Here is an 8,160-nt window from a genome sequence, read left to right as displayed (position 1 = left end):
CAAAGCAGATGTGTGTTTCTATGAGCACACCTGTTTTACCCAGACTTAAGTGCTATGAAATATGCTGTTCTAAGGCAACAGTTTTTTTAGGGTTTTTTTTCTTATTTTTTCACAATAAAAGTTTTGTGGCAGTGATGATCTTTGTGAATTTTATTATAGTGGATTGGAATTACTTGACTTTAAAATGTATGGGTTAAAATCTAGACGTTGCTCCATAATCTGATGTTACATTTCAGACAATGATGAAACTCAGGCATCCACAAGCTTATGCCTCATCATGGGAATTGATTCATCACACTGTAATCAGTCTTTTGGTTCTTATCTGAATACAGATTAAGATGCTGAAAAAGATTTACATCTTTGTGCTGTAGATGGAATGCAAAAGAAAAACAGATTTGACTAGTGATAGGGTTTAGCCTCAGTACCAATTACTCAAAAAGGTGAGCTGTAAAAGATTATTTCCAAACTGGATTGATGCCATTTCCCTTTTTTAAAATAATGGAAAAGAAGACTAGAGATAGTGCAAACCTTTCCTTTCCCTTCCCATTATTTACAACAGCAATGTCAAGTTAGGGCCTCTCTTAATTTTGTTATGGACCCCTAAATAGCTAAAATGTTTTCCACACGTATTCATAGACCTCAGTATCCATATACCCTGAATGCAACCATCACTGTTTTATTGTTTGAATGTACTGTAAACCACTCTGGCACCTTATTTTTAATAAATGTTTATGACCTGATCAAAGAAAAGATTAAAAAACATGGCCTTTTGCCTGTTATCATGGTTTATGAAAAGGTCAAGCAAGGACAGTGTTTAGGTAACTAGAAAATAATGTGATGCAAGAGCCATACTGTGAGGTAAGATGCCATGGCAACAGAAAAAGAAACAAAAGAATATGGTCCACAAATCATTTAAATCAGCCTGTGCTGTAATACTGATGTTAGCATCTGAGGCAATACTTTTCCTTCCAGAGTCTAGACCATGATAGACTACTATTAAAATACTGATCAGCATAAAACATAGCTTGGCAAACTTACACTTGTGAACTCACTTCCTTCACCCATGTTCTAAAATTTTCTCCCTTACTTCTTAATCTGTGATAACTACAGTTTGTGCTGGTATCTGATAAAGTATAGTCTGATGTGGCATCTCTATTAGGCAAACCACAGTTGCCATAAAGCAGCCTTCCCCAACCCAGTGTCTTCCAGATTGCTTTTGACTACAACTCCCATCAGCTCCAGCTAGCCCAGTTGTGCTGACTGGGGCTGATGGGAGTTGTAGTCCAAACCATCTAGAAAGCAACCGTTTTCAGGGAAGTTGCCACAAACCATAGTTTGCCCCCAAACAGGAATTGGAAACCTAATTCAGACAATGTTTTTCAATGTTGGTTTTCTGAAGAACTGAATTTTGCCTAATTTGGGTGTCATGGGATACTATTGTTATCACAAAGAATGGATCGGGGAGCTGGAGCATACAACGACATGAAGCAAGTCCCAGACACAGTCCTATAGTCAAACTAAACCATGATCTCTTTCATTTCAGCATGGGTCACAATCAGGTATTATGAGGTAGTTCACATGGTCTTTGTTCCAGTCGGCCAATCACTGGGCACAGAAGTGTCTGCTCATTTGAATAACTAGCCTTATATAAGAGTTTACCTCCAATGAAGACTCAGGCATTTGCAGGCAGGCAGTTAGACAGGCAGACAAGCAGTCTTGCAGTCTTGGTGTATGAAACAAAATGGCTTCACGGAGACAAATGCGTAGGAGACCACGGCCACGACCACGACCACGGTACAGGGGGAAGGCCAAGAGAAGGCACACAGTCCGAAAGAGAACTATAAGGTCTGTGAAAAGATACAGAAGGCAGAAACCAAGAATTAGAACTGCCTCAAAGTTGCCAAGGAGGGTCCGGTCTAACAAGTTCCGAATGACCAGAGATGCTTGGGGCATGCTGCACTCCTATGTAGATGGGATCTTCAGAAAAGTGTCCGGGGAAGCTGAACGCCTAAGGAGAAAGGAGCGACGCCCCACCATAATTTCCTCAGATGTGCAAACTGCCTTGAGGCAAGTCATGCCAAGAAAATACACCAGGCGAATTGCCTTCAGCAAGACTCGTTAGAAAAAGTATCCTTTCCCTTCTCTATGGCTGGCTTATTAAGGCTAAGAACAGAAAAGAGAAAGGGAAACTACCGACACCAGCCTGAGAGAAATTACAATCTTCTGCCTGCCTAAAAAAAGATCGAACACGGCCTTCAAACTGCCAAGGAATCCTGTAACCTACCACATTTTTTTCTAAACCAGCCTCACTACCAACTATTGTTTGAAGATGAAGAAGATTCTGGGAGAGACCAGGCCCATCACTGCAACAAGAATGCCATCATAATAAAATCAACCTTCTGTTTAGGTATTTTCTGTTATGCGTGGAAGCAACTATCAGACTATGAAATACCAAAGACTTTCCATCTTTGTGAATCTGAGTCAGCAGAGAGAGATCAACCATACTTAGAAATGAAAAGACTATGTGAGGTGTTTCCTGAAGGGGCATTTCCCTTGCAATAAAACAGGATTAGCAGGGTTGTTCATTGCATGTCTCTTTTTTATAATGGGGTCTGAAACTCTGCGTGTGTCAGGGTTGGGTAGTAATTTAAGGAGAAAGAGTTTTATTGAATCGGGGAATCATGATGGAAGATAGGCCATCACTGAGGGTGACAGAGGAATCACCTGATAAGACCTGATTCTCACATTCTTTTTTTTCTGATGATGTGAAAATAGCAAGGTAACATGGTGGTTGTGTGAAACAGCTTTCAAAGTTACGTCTCATGGACTAAGGGTTCTTATGAATTTGGCAAAAATTAAAGGGTTCTCCTAAGCATCACAGGCTGCATATGGTCTTCACGGTGCCATATGCTGAAAGTTCAGTTTTCCTATTGCAGTATGCGGTTAAAAACTAGAAACTGCAACAACTGAAGACGGTAATTAGAATCTTTAGTTTACAAAAAGGTAGGGAAACCAGTAGGTCAGATTCTCACTCCATAGGCCAACTTTCACAAGTTGGCACAATAGCCCACCTGACATATTATGACATCATTTGATTGAGAGATGGCTTGTCCCACCCACATGTCAAAGCCCATTGGCCAGAGCTAGTGTGGGGAAACTTTGGCCCAACAGTTGTTGCTGAATGATAATTCCCATCATCCCTGGCCATTGGCCATGCTTACTGGGGATGATGGGAGCTGTAGTTCAGCAACATCTGGAGGACCAAATATTCCCCTTACATGGTACAGGGCTTCACACGGTACAGCTGGTTCTCACATGCTTAGGAATATAATCAAACAATTTCCATTGAAACCACGGCCCAAACAGAGCTTGGTGCTTCTGGAACAAGGCATACTCACCCTGCTCATTAACTCACTTTAAGTTATGATTATTCCTTTTTTGCCACATTGGTACGTGCCCCACCCTGATGTCACATATGATGTCATGTGAGCATGGTTTAATAAAAATTGCCTCACAACCAGAAGGGGAGGGGCTGGTGAGTCAAATGTGGCTCATGAGCCAAAGGTTCCCCATCCTCGGTTCAGAGCATATTATAAACTCGCAAACACATGCCACCATACCGGTAAGAAAACAACTCTCCTTGCTTGGGTTATATTTTCTTGTTAAAGAAAACATAGTATGAGAATTAAAGTTCAGCAGACATGGAAGTAATATTTCCCCCCCTAAAAAATATATAGCCTAAATCAAAGTTTAAAGGCTTTTTTTCAAATTAAGTTATTCACTTGCTTCCTGGCTGATGCACCCTCTAAGCCTTAGAATCCCAAACAGGGTGCTAAGATTCCCAGGAACTCCTGCCCACAAATGTGTTAAAAAATTTACATGAACAGCCAGTTTTGATAATACACTTTTATTGTGTATGCTGCAAAATCATTCCTAGAGGAGACACTATTGGAAGAAGCCCATAATCAGTAACTCCTGTAATTCTGAGTAAATGGTGCCCCATATTGAACCACTGAAGTTGGTCCTGGCTCCTGGTAATTAATTTCAGCTAAAGGTTCCACCTTGCCATGAAATACTTATCATGATACAATGCTAAAAACAGATAGTATGTGTACAGACGCGTTTGCTAAACCTGAATAACAACAAACACAACATCTTATATCCCACCCATTTGACTGGGTTACCCCAGCCCCTCAGACCAGCTTCCAATAAATTAAAGGACAAAACAAATAAAACAAAATCATCATCATCATCATCATTATTATTATTATTATTATTATTATTATTTTTAAAAAGGGACAAAACAAAACATCAAACATTAAAAACTTCCTGAAACAGGGCTGCCTTCAGATGCCTATGAAAAGTTGTATAATTGTTTAACTTTTGCCATCTGACGGGAGGGCATTCCACAGGGCAGGTGCCACCATAGCTGTCAACTTTCCCTTTTTTGTGGGAAATTCCCTTATTCGAGTGCTGTTTCCCACTGCAAAAAAGGGAAGGTTGACAGCTATGACCGTTTCCCAATGCAAGAAAAAGGAAGGTTGACAGCTATGGGCGCCACTACTGAAAAGGTCCTCTGCCTGGTTCCTTGAAACTTTGCTTCTGGGAATAATAGGGACAGAGCTATCTAAATTGTATCGAAATTTATTTATGTATGCTACTACAGCAGCAATAATGCTACTAGCCCAAAATTAGAAGGAAGCAGAAGTCCCAGCAAAGGAATATGCAGAAATGGCAAAACCTAACGGAAAAATAAGAAATCAAGATAACAAACTTTTTATAAAAGAATGAAAATGGTTTATTGAATATTTACAGATAAACTGCAAACAGATAAAAACATTAGCAGGATTGTTGTAATAACCTGCAGTTTCATAAGAATATATATTTAAAGTAAATTATTAAATGAGCAAATTAAATGAATTTGGATATGCAGAAAATATTTTTATTTATTTATTTATTTATTTATTTATTTATTTATTTATTATTAATATTTATTGAGTTTATATACCACCCTATACCCGGAGGTCTCAAGGCGCGTCACAGAAAATGAGGCTCCAGGGCAGACCGTAATTGTGAGCCCTGCTGGGAACCACAGAAAGAGGAGGAAGTAAGATAAGATAAAATTTCTTTATTGTCATTGTACAAGTACAAGTACAACGTTGTACAAGTGCAACGAAATTGGATGCCATCCCATAAAAACAAAACAAAAAAGCACAAAAAACACATTGTTAGCCACACATGCACATACGTACACACCCATCACAACTCTCCAAGGTCACAACTCTCCAAGGCAGCAAGGAAGTCAAACTTTGAAATGTTAAATTGTAAAACTAATGAAATGTATAAACTTGAAAAGTATAAATAAAAACTTTTAAAAAGAAAAGAAAAGAAACGTTGCTTCTCGCAATGAAGGAACTGCTAGAAGGTCCTCAGAGCTGGACCTCAGTGGCTGGACTGAACAAAGGGAATGGAGACACCCATTCAGGTATCCATAAACAACTTAGGCCCAGCACTGGGGATGGGGAACCTATGGCTGGAGCACTTCCATCATCTCTGTGCACTAACAGGGCGGTTTGGGAGTTGTAGGTCCGACAGCATCTGAAGGCAGGCTCCCCATCTCTGTCCCACATTATTTAGCAACTGCACCCTCTCCATTGCTGGTGCTTGTTCTAGCCCTCCCCTCCCCATTCTTATTTTTCTGCCCCACGTCTCCAAAAATAACCAACTGGTTGGGTCTAGTCACCATTTTAATCTCCCACAATGCCCCTGGCACGTTATCTCTCTGGGGCTGTGCTACACCCCTATGCAGTGCTTTTTTTCTTGGGGTACACATACCCCTAAACATTTTGGGAATCTAAGTTTGGCCTCATTGAGGGGCAGTATTTCAATATGAGTAGGAAAATTAGAGTATATATATATTTAGGGGGGAAAGCACTGCCCCTATGGAAAGGACACATCAAAGAGGGCATGCTCTATACTTCAATAGGCACAGACTCACCTCAGCTCCACTTCATGTCAGGCTTTCTTCCACAAATGTTGCTTCATATTCTCCATTTTCACCCTGGCCCGAATTCTTCCCAGCCCCAAGTCCCTTTAGCAGACATCTTCTACAAAGTGTTGTGTGTCCTTCAGAGCATACAAGTCTCCTTTTTCTCAGTCCAGGCTCCTCAGGAATAAGTCCCAAACACCGGGAACAGCCAGTTCCTCCTAGAGCTGCCTCAGGGAAGGCTTTCCCTCAAAGAGATCCTCTGACTCCATGTCATTGGCAGGATTGAACCCACAGCTCCTCCTAGACAACCATGGGGAGCAGCAAAGTCTGTTGACACCCCACTCTAACCACATTCAATGGGGCTTGTGAAATAGCCTGAATAACACACACACACACACACACACACACCCCACACACAGGGAAACAAGGAGAACTTTTCTCAAATCTCTGTAGAGACTCCTTATTTAGGCACCCATCCTTTTCCTCGAGTCTCCACTAGGCTTCTTTCAGCTCCCTGGGGCATTTTATATACTGTACTCTCTTTGTCTCCCTTCCCTTCAGCCTAAGGCACTGCAGCTGGGTTCCTTCCCAGCCACCAGGCAAGCCAGTGGAGAAGGCCCAACACTCCTTCCCTCGCAGGGGGAGTCTCGAGGCAATGTCTACATGTGGTCTTCTCAGGAGTTATTGCCTGGTTGGTGCAGACAGGAGTCAAGGGGCCCGATGTGCCAGCACAGGAGCCAGTTAGCCCTCATAGCCCATCACAGGGGCATTGTGGGGGATTTGCACGCCGAGTAGGCCCAGCTTTCCCACACTGCTTAGAGCATGCTGTCAATGCCAGTTGCCTCCACATAAGCCCACATGGGTGAGGGGGGCTAGCAAAGAATGGTTGGGAAAATAATGATAAAATGGTGATCAATACATCAGAAAAATGCTATTACTTCCCCAAAGACTCTCAGCCTTTTAATGCCATTAAAACAGTTTGAGTTTTGCTGCGTATTTAAAGTCTCTTCACACGTCATTAGGACAGAATGTATTTCATAAAAACAGCCTGGGGAGGACCCTTAAATACAGTTCAACAAACTGTCCAGAGTGGTTTGAATATATTTTATTATTGTTATTATTTTGATAACTGAACCTTTGAACAGATTATAAATTCTCTTTTATCTCAGAAGCAAAATGTGTGGAGACTTCTGAAATAGATAATTAATCTCCATTGCTATCTATAGTTTCATAGTTAACACTGTCTTGCTTGAAGTGTAAAAACACATTCACACTTTAGAAAATGGATGATTAACTAATCAAATGACAATATGAATGGTAGACAAACAGAGAAATGACTGCAAGCAGGAGCTATTTATGATCAGCCACATTTTGTGCAATGGAAAATATATTCTTTGTCGTTGCACTGCGCTTTTCAGACATCTCAGGCGGTTCCTAAAACTTTTTTTTTGTACATGTGTGTGTGTGTGCGCGCACCTTTGTGCATGTGTTAGGAAACTGGCCCAATGCAGACCTAATTTGGGAAATATCTCTCTTCAGCCATCTTTTCACAATTTAACAAACTACAGTACTACAGTTCTCACAGTACAATCCTATGCAGTTACTCTCTGTTCAGTAGAGTTTGCTCCCTACCAAGTATAGGAACACGGGAGGCACTGTGGTCCAAACCTCTTGGACCGCTTGCCAATCATAAGGTTAGCAGTTTGAATCTTTGTGGCAGGGTGTGCTCCTGTTGCTCTGTCCCAGTTTCTGCTAACTTAGCAGTTTGAAAGCATGCCAGTGCAAGTAGATGAATAGGTACCACTCTGGTGGGAAGGTAAACGTCATTTCTATGCGCTCTGGCGTTCGTCACGATCCTCCATGCACCAGAAGCAGTTTAGTCATGCTGGCCACATGACCCGGAAAGCTGTCTGTGGACAAACGCAGGCTCCCTCGGCTTGAAAAGCGAAATGAGCGCCGCACCCCATATTTGCCTTTGACTGGACTTAACCACCCAGGGGGTCCTTTACATTTTACCATATATTTTTAGGATTTCAGCCTTAACACTCTTTAACTCCTGTACCTTAATAGAGAAATGAAAATGAAGGGACTCGACACAGGGGTCACAATGACCTAACTAGTTTTTGTGAACAATGCAGGGGTAAACCCGCCCTACCCCACCCCAATCAGAA

This window comes from Lacerta agilis, chromosome 12 (genome assembly GCF_009819535.1).
Source record: "Lacerta agilis isolate rLacAgi1 chromosome 12, rLacAgi1.pri, whole genome shotgun sequence".
Classification (NCBI taxonomy): domain Eukaryota; kingdom Metazoa; phylum Chordata; class Lepidosauria; order Squamata; family Lacertidae; genus Lacerta; species Lacerta agilis.
The sequence above is the reverse complement of the archived record's forward strand: the minus strand, read 5'-3'. Positions refer to the sequence as shown.